Here is a 21,642-nt window from a genome sequence, read left to right on the forward strand (position 1 = left end):
ATTATCATAAATATTATAATTCTTAATTATTAATTCATACTGTAATAATTAATTTATAGAAGTCATACGAGTAGCAGATAGTAGAACGATATGGCGATGACTCCACTCAGCATCCGCTTTTTGATCCTGCAGCATGGGTCGCTGCAATCGGTGAGCCCAAAAAGGGTTGTTTGTTTGGGTTTGGGAGTAACATGAACACCACACCAATCGTTGCCTCCTGTAACCAGGGTTCTCAGAGTTCTCTCGCCAGCATCAACTCTCACAGTCCGGTTGACCCTGCTATTTCTTGGGATGGTGTCCACCAGCTTCTTCAGGACACAATGCGTGACTTTTTACATGAATCCATTCTCAACCTTGTCCATAATGAGTTGCGCAACTTTTTTTGAGACAGGGGAACTTTATTTGCATTCAACATAAGCTTCAGTGCCCGTTAGGTATAAAGTTTCATGTCATTTATTTCATGTCGTTAGATTTTAAGCTAGTATATGCATGATTGAATACATATATGCATGATTGAATTACTATGATTTTTTTGACACCTTTAGAACACATATATGCATGATTGAATCACTATACAATTTTTATGACAGCCTTAGAACACATATATGCATGATTGAATTACTATAATTTTTTTTGACAACCTTACAACACATATATGCATGATTGAATCACTATGAATGTTTTTTGACAACCTTAGAACACATATAAGCATGATTGAATCACTATGAAAGTTTTTGGACAATCTTAGAACACATATAAGCATGATTTTATTACTATGAAATTTTTTGACTGCCTTCTAACATATATATGCATGATTGAATCACTATGAAAGTTTTTTTGATAATCTTAGAACACATATAAGCATGATTGAATCACTATGAAAGTTTTTTGACCGCCTTATAACACATACAAGCATGATTGAATCATTATGAAAGTTTTTTGACAACCTTAGAACACATATAAGCATGATTTCATCACAATGATTTTTTTGACTGCCTTATAACACATATATGCATGATTGAATCACTATGAAAGTTTTTTGACAACTTTAGAACACATATGAGCATGATTTCATCACTATAAAAGCTTTTTGACTGCCTTATAACACATATATGCATGATTGAATCAGTATGATTTTTTTTAACAACCTAAGAATACATATAAGCATGATTTCATCACTATAAATTTTTTTAACAGCCTTATAACACACATATGCATGATTGAATCAATGTGAAAGTTTTTTGACAACCTTAGAACACATATGAGTATGATTTCATCACTATAAAATTTTTTGACTGCCTTATAACACATATATGCATGATTGAATCACTATGAAATTTTTTGACTGCCCTATAACATATACATGCATGATTGAATCACTATGAAAGTTTTTTGACAACCTTAGAACACATATGAACATGATTTCATCACTATGAAAGTTTTTTGACTGCCTTATAGCACATATATGCATGATTGAATCACTATGAAAAATTTTTGACAACCTTAGAACACCTGTAAACATGATTTCATCACTATAAAATTTTTGGATTGTCTTATAACACATATATGTATGATTGAATCACTATGAAAGTTTTTTGACAACCTTAGAACACATATAAGCATGATTTCTTCACTATGAAAGTTTTTTGACTACCTTATACCACATATATGTATGATTGAATCTCTATGAAAGTTTTTTGACAACCTTAGAACACATATAAGCATGATTTCCTCACTATGAAAGTTTTTTGACTACCTTATACCACATATATGCATGATTAAATCACTATGAAAGTTTTTTGACAACCTTATAACACATATATGCATGATTGAATCACTATGAAAGTTTTTTGACAACCTTAGAACACATATAAGCATGATTTCATCACTATGAAATTGCTTAACTTCCTTATGACACATATATGCATGATTGAATCACTATGAAAGTTTTTTAACAACCTTAGAATACATATAAGGATGATTTCATCACTATAAAAGTTTTTTGATTGCCTTATAACACATATATGCATGATTGTGATACATAACACATGTATTTGACAACCGTATAAACCATATATGTTTGCTTGAATCACTATGACATTTTTTTGACACCCTTAGAACACATATCTGCATGATTAAATCACTATGAATTTTTTTTGTCAGTTTTAGAACACATATCTGAATTCTGTTATTGTCCTTCACTTTATTGCTAGTCTATGTGTCATTCGGCCATGTCACTTTGATTTTCTTAGATTAGGTGGATTGCATATAATTTATTTTATTATATTTTGTTTATCAATACTAACATTTCAGTTCTCTTGTAGGATGCTGGAGATAATCAACGTAGAGGAGTTGATGTTGGCATGGATGAAGGGGCAGATCGAGACAATGGAGAGAATGATGCTCTGAATCTTGGCAATGATTAGATTCATATGTTGAATTTGTTTCACGTACTTGTTGTTTCAAACAAAACTCTTTGTATATGTTCACTTGTAACTAATTAGAACTTGGCGAGGATTATAGTGGGTTGTTAAATTTGTTTCACTTATAACTTGTGTTAAATTTGTTGCACCTGCTTTGTATATGTATTTTTTATGTGTACTTTATTTTTTATACACAGGTTATATAAATTGTATAACGATAATTTTTTTCTTGATATTTATATTTCAAACAAATTTTTTTTATTTTTTAAAAAATTTATGATAGATTAGTGACAGATAATATGTGTCGCTAATATCCATCACAAATTTAGCCATCAATTAGGGATCAATATTTATCTGTCTCAAAAACTGAATCGACCAATGTTTTGCTACAAAATGTAATCCATCACGAATTTGTCGATAAATTGGTGATGAAATTTAGCGATGGATACGTATTTATCATTAAATTTTAGCGATGGATTATCGATGAATATGTATCTGCCACAAAACCAAATCAGTCCTTATTTAACGATGGATCATGACATTCGTTAATCCGTCACGAATTAGCGACGGAAGTTGCGACAGATCAGTTCTATCACTAATTAGCGACCAGGAAATTGCGACGGACACTATCCATTGCTAAGCCGTCACAAATCCGTCGCTAAATGGATTAACGATGGATTATCATCGGATGACGTCCGTCTCTAATTCACATAATTCTTGTAGTGACAGGTCGGGTTTGGTTCAAACCATATGGAACCAGACCCAAACCTGACTTAAGATGTGGTACCGGGTCGGGACTCGCTCTAATCAGACCCACCATAAGAGAAATCGTACCTCAATCATATAAGGATTACATGAACCAGACCCTGTAAAATAATATTTTTTATCATTTTTATATTGAAAATTTATGGATCTTAATGGAAACTCATGTCTGATATGAAATTTCACAAACCATACCCTCCTCCATATATTAATTGAACCCTTCGACTCCGATTCGGATTCTAATAGAGCCTTATTATGTATCGCCAAATCCTGACCCTATAGGGTTTGGTACGGGTCGGGTCCGGGTCAAACCTGAACCACGCCTAAGCTCACCCCCAAATGGTTAAATTCCCTTGGCTACGCCCCTTGTTCACTAGAGAGCCTATTGCTTTTGCCTTACGCTAGAGGACGTGTACCATGGGTATCGAACTTTTGACATTCTTCAACATGAATGCTTTAAGCTGACTACCTAGCCAGGTGTGAGGAGCCCTTGTATTTGGTTATTACATGTTCAGTTGTCACTATCATTTATGTGAGAAATGAACGGATCAAGATCCATGAACTTAGTTTTGAAGGCTTATTCTAGAAGAGCTGACATTGATGATCTCCGAATCCACCGACTATGCTATTTTAATTATTGGGGTTCCTAATCCTACCTAATTTGGTTGAAAATGGAGCTTCATAGTTGTAGTCATGAGGTTTGATAATAAGGACAATCAATTAACCCTAAGATTATTTTATTGGCTAGCCTCCATGCGTTGCTCATGGTAGGCAGATATATCAGATCCGATCCAACATGTTTAGACAAGGCCCGGATTCATCTGCCCAGATGTGGATGCAACAATGGGTTCAGTTACCCAATTCGATCTTATTAAACAATTCTTCATAAGCAGACACTAAACTTCTTAAATTAAATTATAGCGAGTGCCATGAGTGAGATCTGCATAAGATCTTGCATCAACTTAATTCGATAATAGTGGCCCTAATGGATAGTTGAATCCAATGCCACCCCTTGTATTTAGACGAGTCCAGAGGACTCTTTTGTCTTACTATTGGCCAGGTTTATCACTTTGACAACTACCAAGAATGTACATCCATTAGCTATAATGTCTTCGGCCCCACTAGGACATGGCAATGGGTTCGGATCCAAACTGATTGAATCCATATCAACCAGGAGCATGGTCATGTTCTCAACTTCTTACTTGGACTTGAACCCAATTCGGGTTCATCAACTTTCACATCAAAAGGTTGCTAGGCAACAAGGCCAACCTGGTTTTTAATTGGACAAGAGACAACAGGATCTGTATCTGATCACATACATTCCAACCCATATGCAGGCTGGATCCAGGTCAGCTCAAATGAGACGTTCTGGTCTGGGCCCAATCTGCTTAATGCCCAAAAATCTTATGACTCCTCGCACCAAACGTCAGTGATCAGCTCAAGATATGATGACCCACCATGATGTGTGATTTTCTTGACACTTCGCTTAAAAAAAAAGGAATAACAAATATTGTCAGTCTGCTATCATATATATAAAAAAGAAGTTTGTGATTCATCCTAGTGCAAAGATTTTGTGTAATTTGAGTTTTAAATTCCCAATGGATCTGAGAGAGAGCAACCATAATCTCTCTCTCTCTCTCTCTCTCTCTTTAAATAAATAAACAAATATATATAATTCAATATAAATAAATAAATAATATATATATATATATATATATATATATATATATATATATATATTAAAAATGGTTGGCCAGACGAGTTCGAAACATATGAGAGAAAAAATTGTACATTTTTTTTTTGCAGATCTGATTCTCTAGATGAGATTTATGTATTTGGTTTAGTAGAAATTGACCTTTGAATCATATTTTTCTAACGTGTATCTTCAATTTTATAATGATTGAAAAATCAACATCCCACGATGTACCTAATTTTTAACCTTCAAAAAATTGTATTTTTATGTCAAAAATCTGACTCCTACTATTTTGACTCAGAACACATCCAGCGGGTGAAATTTGATCAAAACAATCTCTTCCTATTAATTTCAATATAAAAAATATAAATATAAATATAAATAAATAACTACATAAATAAATAATTATAAAAATAAATAGACTAAGTGTAGCTGCCTATCAAGCTTTTAAAGGATTTTTTTTAACTCTGGTCATACATATATGTTCTACATTTTGATTTTATAGAAATCGACTGTTGGAACATCCGATTCTGATATGTTTTTATAAGGTTTAAAAAATGATGGTATAAATTTTTTATAAATATTTAAGGCTTAAAAATCATATTTTTATTAAAAAAATATGATCCAAGTATCGTTTCATACCAAAATGACTAAGAACGACCCAAGAACACCCACTTGCTCCTGCTAGGCCAAGCCAGAAAAATAGCAGAATGCTACCATTTTTTCTATACATATCAAGTAAAAATTATTTGAAAGTACGATTTTTGGAAGGTCCTAACAGGACCTAAAGAAAGAGGGTTACGGTCATTTATATAGGGTTTATATTTGATGCAAACCATTGTACCTACAACCAGGGTTGAATCTCACGATGTGAACTGTAATGACAAAATCTAACCTAATAGATGTGTTGAGCATGCTCTATTTATTAGGAATAGACTCTTAGATCATATTTTGTAGATGCAAAAACATCTTTTTGTAAGTAAAAAAAAATTGGTCTTCATAACCATTAATTTTTGGATCACAGAAAAAACCTATATACCGGTTGGATTCAGGCAGTTCAAAAGTCAATTCACACTAAACAAAACCTGTAAATCATATCTATGGTGTTAGATGTGAGAAAACTAACAAACCAGGGGATTCCATCTTATTTGCTACATTGTTTGTAAATACTGTAAAATCTTAACTCTCTCTCTCTCTCTCTCTCTATATATATATATATATATATATATATATATATATATATATAGGCACAGTCAACAAGGTTGTTGAGGTTGGAGACTCCGAACATATCAAATCAAAGTGGAAAACAACGGAAAAGGATGGTGCATGCAGACCACATGGCACAGTTCATGAATTTTATGACATAGGACATCCACAATTTGTTCAATTAAATATCAGCGAAAGTTCCGACAATGGACAAAAAAGTAAACCTGAAGTCTGTCGAAGAATTGGAAAAAAGTTTGCAACGCCAATGCCATGTGAAACTCGAAATGTATTTAATATCGAAACTCCAAGAAAAGAAGCAATCACGTCTGTTTAATACCACAATAACTGTGTTAATCTATCCTCCAAATTTTATCTTTTTTTCTTCGGAATTTATACTTAGATTAAGTATTATTTAGGCTGTTATGGGTGTCTTAAATTCCGATCCCTCTCCCTTGCATGACCCTTCCTCAAAAATATTTTGAAGAACGTGTAATATGAGTTTTCAATGAGGTTCATGGTGGCAAAGCAGGTTATATGTTTCCCCCAGAACATGGCCGGTACTGAGTTCTCATGTTCGGGGCTTCCAAATAGCGCCACGTATACGATCGAGAGCGGCATGGTTCCCGATGACAGTCCGCATCATACTGCATCGTAATTTGGTGCCACAACAAAGACTTAAGTACCCTTTACCGCCATTCGCTTCATCTTCCTCGAACGGACATAAATGCCCTCTTTCTAGAAAACTGAACCGTCGGTTCGTGAAAAGGACAAAACTGCCCTCCATCGTTATCGCGCCAAAACGTTCCGCAGAGTTTGCGTATGTAGCAAGCGTTATGTTGTAGGATTCAAATAGTTCGAAACAATCCATTCTCGCTCTAAGCACTCTACCGGAGATTCTTTGCTTTCATCTGCAGTCGTCAGAGCATCCTTTCCCTTTGTTCCAGAGCATCTGTTTCCGTCTGACCACTGCTTACTCTACAGTTGGAATATCCAATTCTCCCATCGTTTCGGTGAGTTTCGTGTAAGGTTTCTTTCTTCAATCTGAACTTTGCTTCTTATACAACGATTTGTTTCTTATGAACCCAAATATTCCGACGATTTCTAATCATGATGATCGTATAATGTGTTGTGCATGTTAGCAATGTCTGCGCCTCATCAGATTAGAGATACCCCATCGTTCTATGGGTTGTCTATTAGAGAAGTGATCCACCAGTCCCATCTATCTAAGGTTTTTGAAAGATACCAAAATATACTTAAGATTGAGAACGATGAAGACAAGGAAAAGCCTTGGAATCGTATTATGCGGAAGATTATCCATCAGATATCGAGGCTGCGGACCAAAGGAAGAACTCTGAAGAACGAAAGATGCAAAACAAGGATGACGAAGAGAAGGCAAAGGCAAGAAATATTGCTGAAAATTTGAAAAGAAGGCTGAGGATTGAGGCACGGGTGAGGGAAAAGAGGAAGAAGAATGATGAGAAGTTTCAAAGTTATGTTAGATATTTAGTGGATGAAACTGAGGCAGAATGTAAGAGGAGAGGCTTGGAGCGCAGTGCAATGTTTAAGAAGGCATGGCTACTGAAGAAGGAGGAGGAGAGGCGAAGGCAAATGAATAAGGAGGAGGAAAAGAAGGAACAAAATATTCCTCAGTATGAGGAAGAAAAGGAAAGGCGAATGAGAGAGAAGGAGTTTGAGGAAGCTAAGGAAATGCAAAGGCAGGAGAACGAGAATGAGGAAAAGAAGGAAATGCAACAAAAGGAGAAGGAGGAGGAAGAAGAAAAGGAAAGAGAAATGAAGAAGCAGGATGAAGAATTCCAGTAAAGAAGGAAACAAGAACTGGAAGAGAAAGAAAGGCGGCGAAAGGAGAAGGAGGAGGAAGAAAAGGAAAGGGAAAGGAAGAAGCAGGAGGAGGAATTGCAGGAAAGGTTAAGGAAGAAGCAGAAGGAAGAGGCGAAAAGGGAGAGAGAAATGAAGCAGAAGGATGAGGAGAAAAAGCAGAGAGAAAGGAAGGAGAAGGAGGATGAGGCGAAAAAGGAGAGAGAAAGGATGCAGGAGGAGAAAAGGGAGAGAGAAAGGAAGCAGAGGAAGGAAGAGGAGAAAAAGGGAGAGAGAAAGGAAGGAGAAGAAGGAGGAGGAGAATACAGAGAGAGAAAAGAAGCAGAAGAAGGAGGCAGAGAAAAGAGAGAGAAAGGAAGGAGAAGGAGGATGAGAAAAGGAAGGATAGAGAAAGGATGGAGAAAGAGGGCGAGAAAAGGAAGGCGAGAGAAAGGCATGCGATGGTGGAGCCGGTAAAGATGGAGATTGAAATGCAATTGGAGGCAGTGGACCCACCAGAAAGTCCCAGGTTGGATGAAAAACAACAGAAAATAGCGATGAAGGTAAATATATCCGTTCTGTCTGTGAAGATTTAATAACATGTTTAACGATTTTGGTATAGCGATTACTGTGTTAGGTATTAATTTGTATAGCGATTACTATGATAGTCTCTCTGCAACCAATATTATTTATAGCGGTTAGTAGAATAGTATTTATAAGTACAAATGAAACTAAATTACAATTGGTAGGAATAATATGTTATTTTGTGTTACAGGGAGTTCATAGGAGAAGTAGAGCAATAGGTGAAAAGCTCGGAGGTCGGTGTCAATGGCCTGTAGTTCTGTCGTGGTATGGTCAGCTGAGTGCATATCAGAAGGACCGATTACGAAATATGCACTTCGGTGGCCTTTTGGACCAACAATATTTTGAAACTTGCTGGAATACCATGACCCACCTGGTAAATAAATGGAATGATAAGACAAACACATTCCAGTTTGACTCTTTTGAGATCACCATGACTCTAGAAGATGTGGCGAGGATCACTGGCCTTAAGTGCAATGACAGTGCTGTCCTGTTACGACATTCAAACTATAACGCAAGGGAGAAATGCACGGCCCTGTTTGGAATGTCGATGGATGAATGAAGTCAATGTATTTCTGGTGGAATAAATTCCACATCAATGAAGGTCTCATTTTTTCGTAATAAATGGGAAGGCCACTCCGCTACTTGTGCATCTGAAATAGCTGACCAAGAGTTGCGCGACTTCCTTCTATATTTTTTTGGTCTTACATTATTTTCTGATTATTCTGGTTCGAGAATAAGTTCCATGTGGCTGCAGTACCTGGCAGACTTAGATGAAGTAGACAACTATGCCTGGGGTGCCGCTATGCTCGCACACTTGTACAGTCAACTCCACCGTGCGAGTAACGGTACGAAAACAGTTGGTGGATTTTGGCCATTTGTTCAGGTATTTGTTGATTACATACTTAGTAATTATAGAACAATCTCATTGCAGGTTGTGGTGTTACTAATAATATTGTTTCTGTTAGGCCTGGGCGTTGGAACATATTATCCCATTGCGTCCTCGTTGTTGCCCTCCGATTTGTGGTTTTCCAAAGATCGGTCGTTGGGCTAGAATAAACATCGCAGTTTATAATGCTAAGTCCATTTTAGATGGGCTGCAACTAAACAAGGTAAACGTTCTAAAATTGTTTACAATCGCGACAGCATTTACCATTGAGTATTATAAATCGTTGTAATGTTCAGCATTCTTAAGTATCCATCGCTGCAGGATTGTCTTCCGTAGTACATATCGTTGTTGCCATATCATGCGTAAATAAATGTTAATATATTTGTCATTCGTTATTAAAAAGAATTACCAATGTACAGGTTTTGTGGAGACCTTATGGAGATGGGGAGGACGATGATGAAGACGTTGTTGCGGTGGCTGCTAGATTGTCTTACCGCGATTTGTGGCTATTCTGTAATTTTAAAGCCGAGTTGCAGCAAGGTAGTCGAGTTCTTCTACAATCTGGCTTGGGGCAGTCTATCCCAAATAAGCCTTTGGAAGTGAGAAGAAAGATGAATAGTGGTGGGGGCAAGAACGTGAATTGGCCCGATCGCTACAGGGACGAATTATTAAATTGGAACTCAGGTGGTTTGATCCCTTCTATTTGGAAACCACATGAAGGACGATAATTTGATCCCTTCTATTTCAAAAGGTATTGGGAACCAATGCGGCGAAATCTGAAGATTGAAAAAATTATGAACCCATGCCTCCCAACTGCCCCTTCTCATGTTGCAGCCCAACCTCTACAACCAAAACGTCGTCTCTCTCCGGTTACTATGACTGGTCCCTCAGTAACAAATTGCGAGGAAGAGCAAACACTTGCACTAAAAGAGAACATTGTCTCTGCCGCAAGGTTCGAAGTTATGAAGAGGGAGAATAAGAAATTAAGGGCAGAAGTAAGCACTATGGGGATTCAATTGAACTTAGTGGTAGAGATGATGACCAGTTTTCTTAATAAAGGTCTCGCAACAAAGATGCCACGCAGGATAGACAGTGCACAAATAAAAAGTGAGAGACAATTCTATGATATTTCATCTGATTCGTCAAGTGCCTCAGAATAAATCATAGTTTTTCATTTTATCACGCTAGGTTTTTGTTGTAATTGTATAATGAGTTGTAGTAACGTGACATTCTTTTATTGTTTAATTCTTTTTTATTACATCTTTTCGTCTGTGGATCTCTGAAATAAATAAACTTCAATAGAAAATAGATGTTTGTTCAAAAATCGTGGCATTGCCTAACCTCTCTAGCATCGCTAAGATATATCATTTCTGTTTAGCAATCGCTGTATTTGTCTCCGCCTCGAAAGAATATCGCAATAAGAATTGGCGATGTAAGTCTTGAACAATAATTTAACGAGTTCTGACGGCGTAAATGATAACAATCAATAGCGATAAGAAAAGGGTTTGTCGTTGCATGAATATATCGATGTATCCATATACGATAATCAATAGAATAATCGTGAAAGATTATTCATACCCAAAAGCTTGTTATAATGCGATCGACAAACGACAAGGTTTTTATTATTTAAAAGTGAATAATTAAATTTCGGGGGTGTTTCGGAAAAAGTTCGGCATGTGAGACGACGTATTTTTAATTATTTCTATCGAAAAAAGGGCGGTTTGTGGAAAGACGTATTTTTAAATTTTTTGAAAGCAATCATTTAATTTGGCGGCGGCTATCGAAAATAGGGCGGCATGCGAAAATACGTATTTTTATCTATTTAAAACGCAATCATTTAATTAGCGGGCTGTTTTTCGAAAATGTCTGGCATGTGAGACGACGTATTTTTAATTATTTCTATCGAAAAAGGGCGGTTTATGGAAAGACGTATTTTTAAATACTTCGAAAGCAATCATTTAATTTGGCAGCGACTATCGAAAAAAAGGGCGGCATGCGAAACAACGTATTTTTATTTTTTTAAAACGCAATCATTTAATTAGCGGGCTGTTTTCGAAAAAGGGCGGCATTTTCGAAAAAGGACTTTACCTTTGTATTTGACTGAGGACGGCGTTTCCGTATCTATGTTGCAAAGGTGGCATCGATATCTCCGTCCAGGCATGGCGCCGAAGAAGGAGACAATCAGAGCAGTACGACCAGCCATGGCGTCCAAGAAGACGACTACGGGGCCAATACGACCCGGCACTGCGCCAAAGACGATGGAAGCACTACGACCGGGCACGGGGCCAACGGAGAGGACGGTGGGAGCAAAACGACCAGGCACGGCGCCAACTGAGAGGACGATGGGAGCAAAACGACCAGGCACAGCTACAACGGAGAGGACGATGGGAGCAAAACGGCCAGACACGGCATCGAAGAAGAACACAACCACATCCACATTACCAGCATTAGCGCTTAAGACGTATATTTTTTGAAACGCCTGAGCGGTTTAATCAATATTTTCCTTTTCATGTCGTATTTGGACTATTGTTGTTTACTATACACAACAATTTCAATGTCGAATCCTGAATACCACGCTCATGGTGCACACAGTTCAACATCCACAGGCAAGGTTGGGCAGCAACGCCCTGACGAGTCCGTAGATGACATCGAGCAGATGCAAGATGAATTTGCAGTTGGGAACACTATCAATAATTTTGTAAGTATTTAACCACTATCAAATTCTACGTCGTTCCGGTTTGTATGTTTTGAAGTTCGTAAATTTGTGCAACCAGACAATGTGTGATTTTGTCAATTACATCCAGAGCAAGCCAACGAGCAATACAGTACGCATCATCACCCCTTATTTCATGGTATGGTTGTTCCGCTGTTGTTTTGTTTGTTTTTATTACATATTAAAGTTTCTTGATGGTTAAATCTTACTATTTCGTGCAACAGATATACGTCCGGCGAAAGCCATACAACATTGGATTCAAAGATGCAGTACCTTGTTGGAACAACGATGATGAGTGCCTAGACATTTCGAAATTTGGAAAGGTAAGTGAACAAACCTCTTCTCAAAGGTTTAGTCGTAACATCCCCATCACGATATGTCTCTGGAATGAGAAATTATTTTTTCGATTCGCAGATTTTACTTCCTACACTCTGGCAAAATCCCGACTATTGGGTCCTATACGAGATGAATTTTATGGAAAAACAACTATGGTGCTACAACTCATTGGACTGCCACAGTGGCGTAGAACGTGACGCTATGCATTTGGTAAGATTGTGGCCATAGGTGAATCGTAGCTATTCGAGGTGGACCAAAGTGTAATATATTATCCCTTTATCACAGGCAAGATTCCTTAACGAGGCTATGGGTGTCGACATTGTCGAGTGGATGTTGCTCTGTGCTGACGATGCTCCTTTACAAAGTAATGGGGTCGATTGTGGCATATTAGTAATGAAGCATATTGAAGCAATATACAATGGAATAGATGTTACTTTCCACGCTGTAAGAGCTTTGTATCCGATGTTATTGTTTATTCCTGTTATATATTCGTTTCACATTACATGTTTTGTTGCAGGATATTATGCCGGAAATACGCGACGAAATATGCGAAGAATTGATTGAGTTTAAAAAGAACGACAAACAAAATATGTTGTCTTCCTCTCCGCCATCACCGTTCTCGCCCTCCTCCTCGACAGCAACCCAGTCGGTGCAGTCGCGCTGATGATGGCCAGCAGAATCTTCACCACGTTGTCTTCCTCTCTGTAGCGAGGAGGTCTCAGCACAACCGCCGTTCCGGTGACAGGTGTTCATCTCGTTCCGGTGACGGGTGTTCTACGAAATGTAAATCGTAATCAGAAATAGTTTTGTGTCGTATGCGCATTATCAATGCTGATAGAAGTTGTTCTTCAGTAATGAAAAATACTGTACGGAGATAGATATTTCTAAAAATCGCATTCAGTGAACGTATCAATAAGAAAGGTTTGTTCTCAGAAATCGCTGTATTGCTGAACCTACAGTAAAGTACGCCTAAGGCGATTTTTTGGGACGCGTGTGGACGTATTTTTGGATTTATTTGAGATCGAAAAATTCGGTCCAATCGCATTGATTAATATTTGGAATAGCCCCCACATTGTTCAATTTCATTAATGCAGAGTGCATTTTGACTGGTTTTGGTGTTTGTTCTTAGAAATCGCTGTATTGTTGAACCTACGGTAAGGTACGCCTAAGGCGATTTCTTGGGACGCATGTGGATGTACTTTTGGATTTATTTTAGATCAAAAAATTCGGTCCAATCGCATTGATTAATATTTGGAATAGCCCCCACATTGTTCAATTTCATTAATGCGGAGTGCATTTTTACTGAAGATTTGCTTTTGGTTTAATGAAACTGACGTATATACTTGAAAACTGACGGAGGGTGATAGGACGTTTCATTAATATTTGATTGACGCAACACACACTTCCACTTTGCTTCGCGAATAAGGAACCGACAAATCGATAATATTCACACCGATAAGTTTTCATGATGGTAGCAGTGTAGTTGACGGTAGACCACTAAGCGTATCGCTTCGTACTATTCGTAAAATACGAAAGCTACATTAATGGCCGTTATTCACCACTTTTTTCATATGTCAGCAATAAAGCGATGTTTAAGCATACAACATTTCATAGCGATGTTGAATATTATCATTTCGAACATTAGAAGTCTTTGTTCATTAAAATACATCGCAGTCTCACTCAGCGACTATCAACCACGCCGGTTGAGCGCACATCTTTTATCAATTGCAAGCCTTTTAGATGCTTGCGAGGCCTCCTTCACTTTCTCCTCTGCAATTAGAAAGGACGTCAATTTTTTGCAGAGTTCTTCGCGAAATCCGGGTATATCAACCTGCAAAAACAGATTGTAAGGTAGAAGCAATAAACATGCACTTAATCCCCAATAACAGAGGCGAAGAAATGGCATACAACGTCGAATAAGGGTTCTGCACCATTGTATATTGCTTCAATGTACTTCATTACAAATACCCCGCAATCAACGCCATTATCTTGTAAAGGAGCATTGTATGCCGTGCGATAGATCCACTCGCTAGCATCGACTCCCAAAATGGCTTTGAGGAAACCGATCTGAGAATAATGCGATCGACAGTAAATTCATAACCCCAGTACACGACTTGTTCCTCACATAGATATTGAAACTTACGAGATGGGAAATGTCTAGCCGTAAACCACTGTCAACTTCCAACGAATTGTAACACCATAGTTGTTTTTCGCGTAAATCCATCACATATAAGACCCAATGCTTTTCAGATTGCCATAGTGTAAGAATCAATATCTGCAAATAGATCGAAAAATTGATGTTAGCACTTGTTATGCTGTAATATTGCACTCTAGGTTTGTTTTCTTACCTTTTCACTTGACAAAGGGTCTCTGCATTGATTACCGTTAACCCAATAAGGTATGCCGTCTTGAAATCCACTAGAGTATGGCAAACGACGTAAGATAGTCTGCAAACCCAAACATTGCTAACACTAACGATAACATACGAATCAATTGAAATAAATCAATAACGGAAAACAACATAAAATAAAACCGATATACCATGAAATACGGGCTTACGACGCATACAATCTGGCTTGGTGCGCTGCTTTTAATATAACTGACGAAATCAAATATAGTCTGTTTGCAGCAAATATGTTGTTGTTAACGGACATACACATGACTTACGTATATAGACAACTGCTACTAGTTTCATACTAACAAAATTACTGATCATGTTGTATTGTGCGAATTCACTCTGCATTCTGTTGATGTCCTTCAGGAGTGATTGATTAAGTTTTTGCCCAACTTTGTCGGTGGATGTTCGACTGAAATGAATGCGGACATTGCAACGAACGATATTGAAATTACATTATACAGTACACAAAACACAAATCGCAAAAAACAACATGAAACAGACGGATTTTGATGAAAATGTAGACGATGTGTAGACAATATACCCATGATTCACCATTGTTGATCGTGTAACTATCTTCGTCTGTGTAAGTTTGTATGTATGAAGGAACCGTCTATTTGATTGTTGCTGGTTCACGAAGTAGAAGACAAACACAGCTTCTAGTACTCGTGCAACTATTTATGACCTAAAAGATGTACTGCTCAACCAACATGATCAATGAGTATTGTACGACAAATCAAACATTTATTATTATCCGTTGTAACTGAGTAATTCCACTTCATATTCGCTGCATGGCGATTTGTGGTTATCATTGAATAGCGATTTGTGCAACAATACTCGGCTTTTGTAAAGGGTGTTAGTCAACGCCGATTTGCGGTGTTAAACGATACTAGTATAAATTGATAGTGAACGTTTGTCCATAATAACCCCATGGATCTAAAAAAAAACCCACGGGTTGAACCACATATCTTAAGAAATGAAGTGAGGAAGAGAAAAGACACATTGAGTAGCCTTTTATTTATAATATATGGATACAACATTTCACATGATAACAATAATGATTTCAAAAGGCAATTGGAGGTGTCACAGGAATCTCGTGTGGGCCATTAATTTAGTTGTTATGCCTCTTTGCATGCCTCGATCTCCACAATGCCGGTTTTGTTTTTGCGTTTATAGTCATTTGTCACTGACGACTTGCGGTCCGTGGATGGATTTGCTTAAATCGATAGATAGCGATTTTTTGCTTCTGCATGAAGTCGATCGATGACATCACTGTATGGCGATTTGTGGTTATCGTTGATTAGCGATATGTGGCATCACAACATAGCGATTTGAGGGTATTGTTCGACTGTCGATCTAAGCGCGATGACAATGGTTGTTCAAGTAAGCTTTTTTGGGGCATTGACCAAGGTTGCGCTTCATTTTATGATCCAAGTAGGCTTTCAACCGCGCAGGTGATAGCATACTTAGATCATAAAATGGAACGCAACCTTGCTCATTGACCGAAAAAAGCTTACTTGAACAACCTTTGTCATCCCGCTTTGATCGACATTCAAACAATACACTCAAATCACTTCGCTGCGATGCCACATATCGCTAATCAACGATAATCACAAATCGCCATACAGTGATGTCATCGATCGACTTCCTGCAGAAGCAAAAAATCGCTATCTATCGATTTAAGCAAATCCAACCACGGACCGCAAGTCGTCAGTGCAAATGACTATAAACTCAAAAACAAATCCGGCATTGTGGAGATCGGGGCATGCAAAGAGGCATAACAACTAAATTAATGGCCCACACGAGATTCCTGTGTCCCATACCTATTTGTCGATTGCATCAGAGCCTGTCATGAAAGAGAAAATATTAGACACTGAATTAAGTTTCACAAGAAATGCATACCTCCTCGCAACATTGATTACATACCAAAAGACTTGTAAAACTGTAGCGATCGTTGCCGGAACTCTGGTCGGGAGGAATGTAGGTTTGAACGTTTGGTGGTACTTCGGCATGGTATTGCTGTATGATGGATATTACACGAGTTAGCTATTTGACAAGCTTATCGCAATGGGAAGCAATATAATGTTTTACATACCTGTTCATTACAAGGGCCTTGTTGTTTTTTATTACAGGTAGGTTGTTTCTTAATCCTCTTCTTGCCAACCAATTCTACTGCACCCTTTGCCCTCCGACGACTGCGATCAGAGGCAAGTTTTCTTTTGATACCCTTCACTTTATGAATATGTCCATCATAATCAACAACGTTCACTACTGACTTGTTGAAGATAATGTTTACGCTTCGGTGCAACTTCTCAAGAGTGTCAAGCGAAACATGATTTTGACCTACGCTTTTCGTTCCCATTATCTTCGTCTGGTATTCATTCGCTGCAACGGACTTAATGTGAATTAACTCCACGTTTTCAAGTAACTCCGTTGCAGCTTTTCTCACACATGCATAGCCTTCTTCACTTCTCGATGCCAAATCAGCAACATGCATGAATGACCTACACAGTTGTTGGTAACGGGAGGCTATGTGGCACTTCTCGTCAACACCAGATTTACTCGCATTGTCCATAACGAGCATTTCAATCTTCGCGCGTCTGGTCCATCTTCGCATTACGTAAGACTCAGGTATTTCTTGTATCTTCTCTTGATTGAGTGCCTTTAATGCATGACAGCATAGAATGCTTTTGAATTCATACATTTTGCACGAACATTCTACCCTTCTGTTGTCAACATTGTACGTGACATGTGCTTCTTGCCTTTCCTGCTGCTTTTCGCCCTGACAAAAAATATGGTATTTGTGCATATTCTCGGTTTGCACGAGTCCTTCTATTTTGCAATTTATGACATGCAACACCTCTTTCTTGATCCATTCAAATACAGTTAATGTATACAGAGTTGCAGGTCGCATCAATATTTCCATGCCAAAAGTTTGAGGTCGTGTATTGAAGCATTTCACGTCATGTTCAAGCTCATTTTGTCTTAGACCGTCTACAAATAATTCATATTGTTCCATGAAACGAAACATTGTTAAACATGAATACAGAGTTTTCTTCAGGGTGGCATGCATAGATTCAGCTCTTTGTGTGCTTATCATACCTGCACAAAAGTATTGTCTTCCATATGCCAATGCGCACTTCTCTTTTTTTGTATATAAATTTTGTAACCACAGACAGTAAGTAAGGTCGTATGTCTTAATCATTTTGTCCCAATCTGACTTAAAAGTGACCTCGTCTACGCTATGAAGTACACACCTTGTAAACGTTTTGTCAAACCCTGTATTCTGATTAAATATGTGTCCTATGTTCTTTGCTGCATTTTGAAAGATATGCTACAAACATAGGCGATGATGTGCATCTGGCCACACATGAAGCACTGCAGCCGCAATTGCGTGATCACCATCTGTAAGTACAGTTTCAGGATGCTTCCCGTTCATTGCCTGTGTAAATACTCTGAACAACCACTCAAAGCTTTCCTTGGTCTGGTCATACACAAAAGCACCGCCTAATATACAACTCTGTGCGTGATGGTTCACTCCCACAAACTGCGCAAATGACCACTGTTCAGTATTAATCTTTACTGTAGTATCAAACACAAGCACATCATTGAAGCATTCATAATCTACTCTAGACTTTGAATCTGCCCAAAACATATTCACAGCATATCCATCTTCGTCCACTTGAATTGCACTAAAGAAACCATGTTCATTGCTTGATTTATTCTGTAAGTAGCGAACCAAACAACATATTTCTCCGTTCTTCATGTTATCTGTCCTCTTCCTTCTCAAGTGGTTTCTAAGATCCAAAGGAGTGAATGACACATTTTCGCGACCACCATCTATGCAGGTAAACAAATTGTATGTCTTCCTTGGTGCAATGCCGGCGCTATCAGCTATTTCAGCCATTGCAGCATGCGCTACAGTTACTTTACGATGTGACCTTAGTATAGCAGTCATAAATGATAAAGATAAATCATGATTATGATCACTGATTAAAGTACGCACAACAAATTTTCCATTCAGATGTCTTCTCAAAACCAATCTCGCCTGACATCCACATCTTGATTCTGGCATGCTCCTTGTTGGATTTCCCATTGATTTCTTCCAACCTTGCTTGGAACAGACATATGTCTTTCTAACCAAGACACCCTGTGCATTTTTTGACCAAGAAAACCTTCTCACACTGAAGCCAACTTTTAAGGCATAATCATTGTAAAATTTATATGCATCTTCCTTGTTATTAAACTGCATTCCTTCTACAGGAACATAGTCACGTGTAATTCCATGTACATTCCCAGTTCCTACGGTATCAAAATCTACCTCATTATTGAATTGCATTTCTTCTCCTGGAACATTCAAGTCAAGTGTACTTCCGTGTACATTCCCGGGGCCTACACTTTTATTATGTGCACTGTCATGGTAGTCTAACTCATCATTGAATTGCATTTCTTTCGCTAGAACATTCAAGTCAAGAGTGGGTCTAATGCCTGCACCCTTCTTTTCATGTGCATTGTTAGTGCAGATGTTCAATACTTCAGTTGCGTCATAAGTATAAATATTCAATTCTCTAGATCTTTCGATGGATTCAGCTACATCGTCTTTATTACAACCTGATGATAAGCTCAACAATGTTTTAAGCAATATATCAATTTGTGTTTTGCAGCAAAATAGCAAACAAATCGATATTAACTAACAAAACAGGAGTCTGTTACTAATACAGCGGTTTGAGATACAATGCATACGATGAATGAATGTAGGATACCTGATGGGGTAGAGGCCCTTCCTAGCATCTGCAAACAAACATTCTTGTCAATAGGTCCCAGCGTCTTATAAATATCGATAAGTTTCCAACCTTCGTAAGAACAAGATCTACCTGCAATAACCAAACAATGCCTTAATGGCACACAAGACGACATGCCTTCTTCATCGATCGCATGATGAGATGAAAAGCTACTCACGCTGCCTTAATGGCACTGGTTGGAATGTTTGTGCATCATTGCTTTCTTCGATAATGCCTAACAACAACGACAAATAAAATAAGACAGTGGAATATTTTGTAAGCAATATATCAATTTGCGTTAGCAAGCGACATAGCTTTACTATGATTTAATCAGGATGCATATAACAACGGATACCACTAGGGTTAAGCAAGTCAAAGCAACGATTTAATGCATGACAATATCAAATCAAGTGCAGTTTGATGTTTGCTTATACTGAGCATCGACTTATCGCTTACCATGCCAATAAAATACTCATGTCGTACATGTGTGTTGACGATAACGCTCTCATAATATCCACGAGTCTCTAAAGCGAGTTCAATAGAAGTCGCTGAAAGAGCAGCGATATGCATGCGAAAATCGCCCCGCTATTCGTGTAACAATGTGTTTCTGCATCCACATGTTTTCAAAGTCTGTGTACAAATATCTTACAAATACATATTACATGAAATATAATATCTTACAAAAACGATATGTATGTATAGCAATTTGTAAGATATTGAAAATCGATGCGGCAGTTCAGCATAATAACTTACAACTCGACGATACAAAACCATACTATCTAAAAGTTCGATAAATATATCACACAATAAATTACAAATCGATAAGGAAGAACTTGAGCATAATAGCAAACAAATCGATATTAACTAACAAAAATGTATCTCACAAAAACGGGAGTCTGTTACTAATACAGCGGTTTCAGATACAATGCATACGATGAATGAATGTTGGATACCTGATGGGGTAGAGGCCCTTCCTAGCATCTGCAAACAAGCATTCTTGTCAATAGGTCACAACGTCTTACAAATATCGTATGTATAGCGATGTGTAAGATATTGAAAATCGATACGACAGTTCAGCATAATAACTTACAACTCGACGATACAAAACCATACTATCTAAAAGGTCGATAAATATATCGCACAATAAATTACAAATCGATAAGGAAGAACTTGAGCATAATAGCAAACAAATCGATATTAACTAACAAAAATGTATCTCACAAAAATGGGAGTCTGTTACTAATACAGCGGTTTGAGATACAATGCATACGATGAATGAATGTAGGATACCTGATGGGGTAGAGGCCCTTCCTAGCATCTGCAAACAAGCATTCTTGTCAATAGGTCCCAACGTCTTACAAATATCGATAAGTTTCCAACCTTCGTAAGAACAAGATCTACCTGCAATAACTAAACAATGCCTTAATGGCACATAAGACGACATGCCTTCTTCATCGATCGCATGATGAGATGAAAAGCTACTCACACTGCTTTAATGGCACTGGAAGGAATGTTTGTGAATCTTTGCTTTCTACCATGATGCCTAACGACAGCAAAAATGAAGAGAAGACACTGGAATGTTTTGTAACGCAAGGCAGACACGAGAAGGCGACAGTGTGTTGTACAACAAGATAAAAAACAAGGCGGAAAGCTAGACTGGAGATGAAGGCAAAGTTTTGGTTGATAATGGGAGCAACTGTTACAGTAGATGGCGCAGGGGTTTAATGAATAGGGAACGTCTCCACTTTAAATGGTTAACATCAAACTTTCTGGATGGAGGACTTTTTTGTCTTTTTATCGACCCGTCGTTTCACAACTTTTGAATGAAGGATATTTTTGTCATTTCCTCGAACCGTCATTTCAGGGCAGGAAAAGCAAGTAAGGGTGATTAAGTCTTTGCAACAGCACCAGAGTCCGATGCAAAGTTATGTCAACATACACGGGAATACGAGCCCCATGTGCATGAATACGTGGTGCTCATTCGATCCCCCGAACACAGACGTGGGATTCAGTGAATCATCGGGGGCGAACATACACCACCCTCTCT

The sequence above is a fragment of the Nuphar pumila genome, chromosome 7, assembly GCF_984573655.1.
Source record: "Nuphar pumila chromosome 7, dmNupPumi1.hap1.1, whole genome shotgun sequence".
Taxonomy (NCBI): Eukaryota; Viridiplantae; Streptophyta; class Magnoliopsida; order Nymphaeales; family Nymphaeaceae; genus Nuphar; species Nuphar pumila.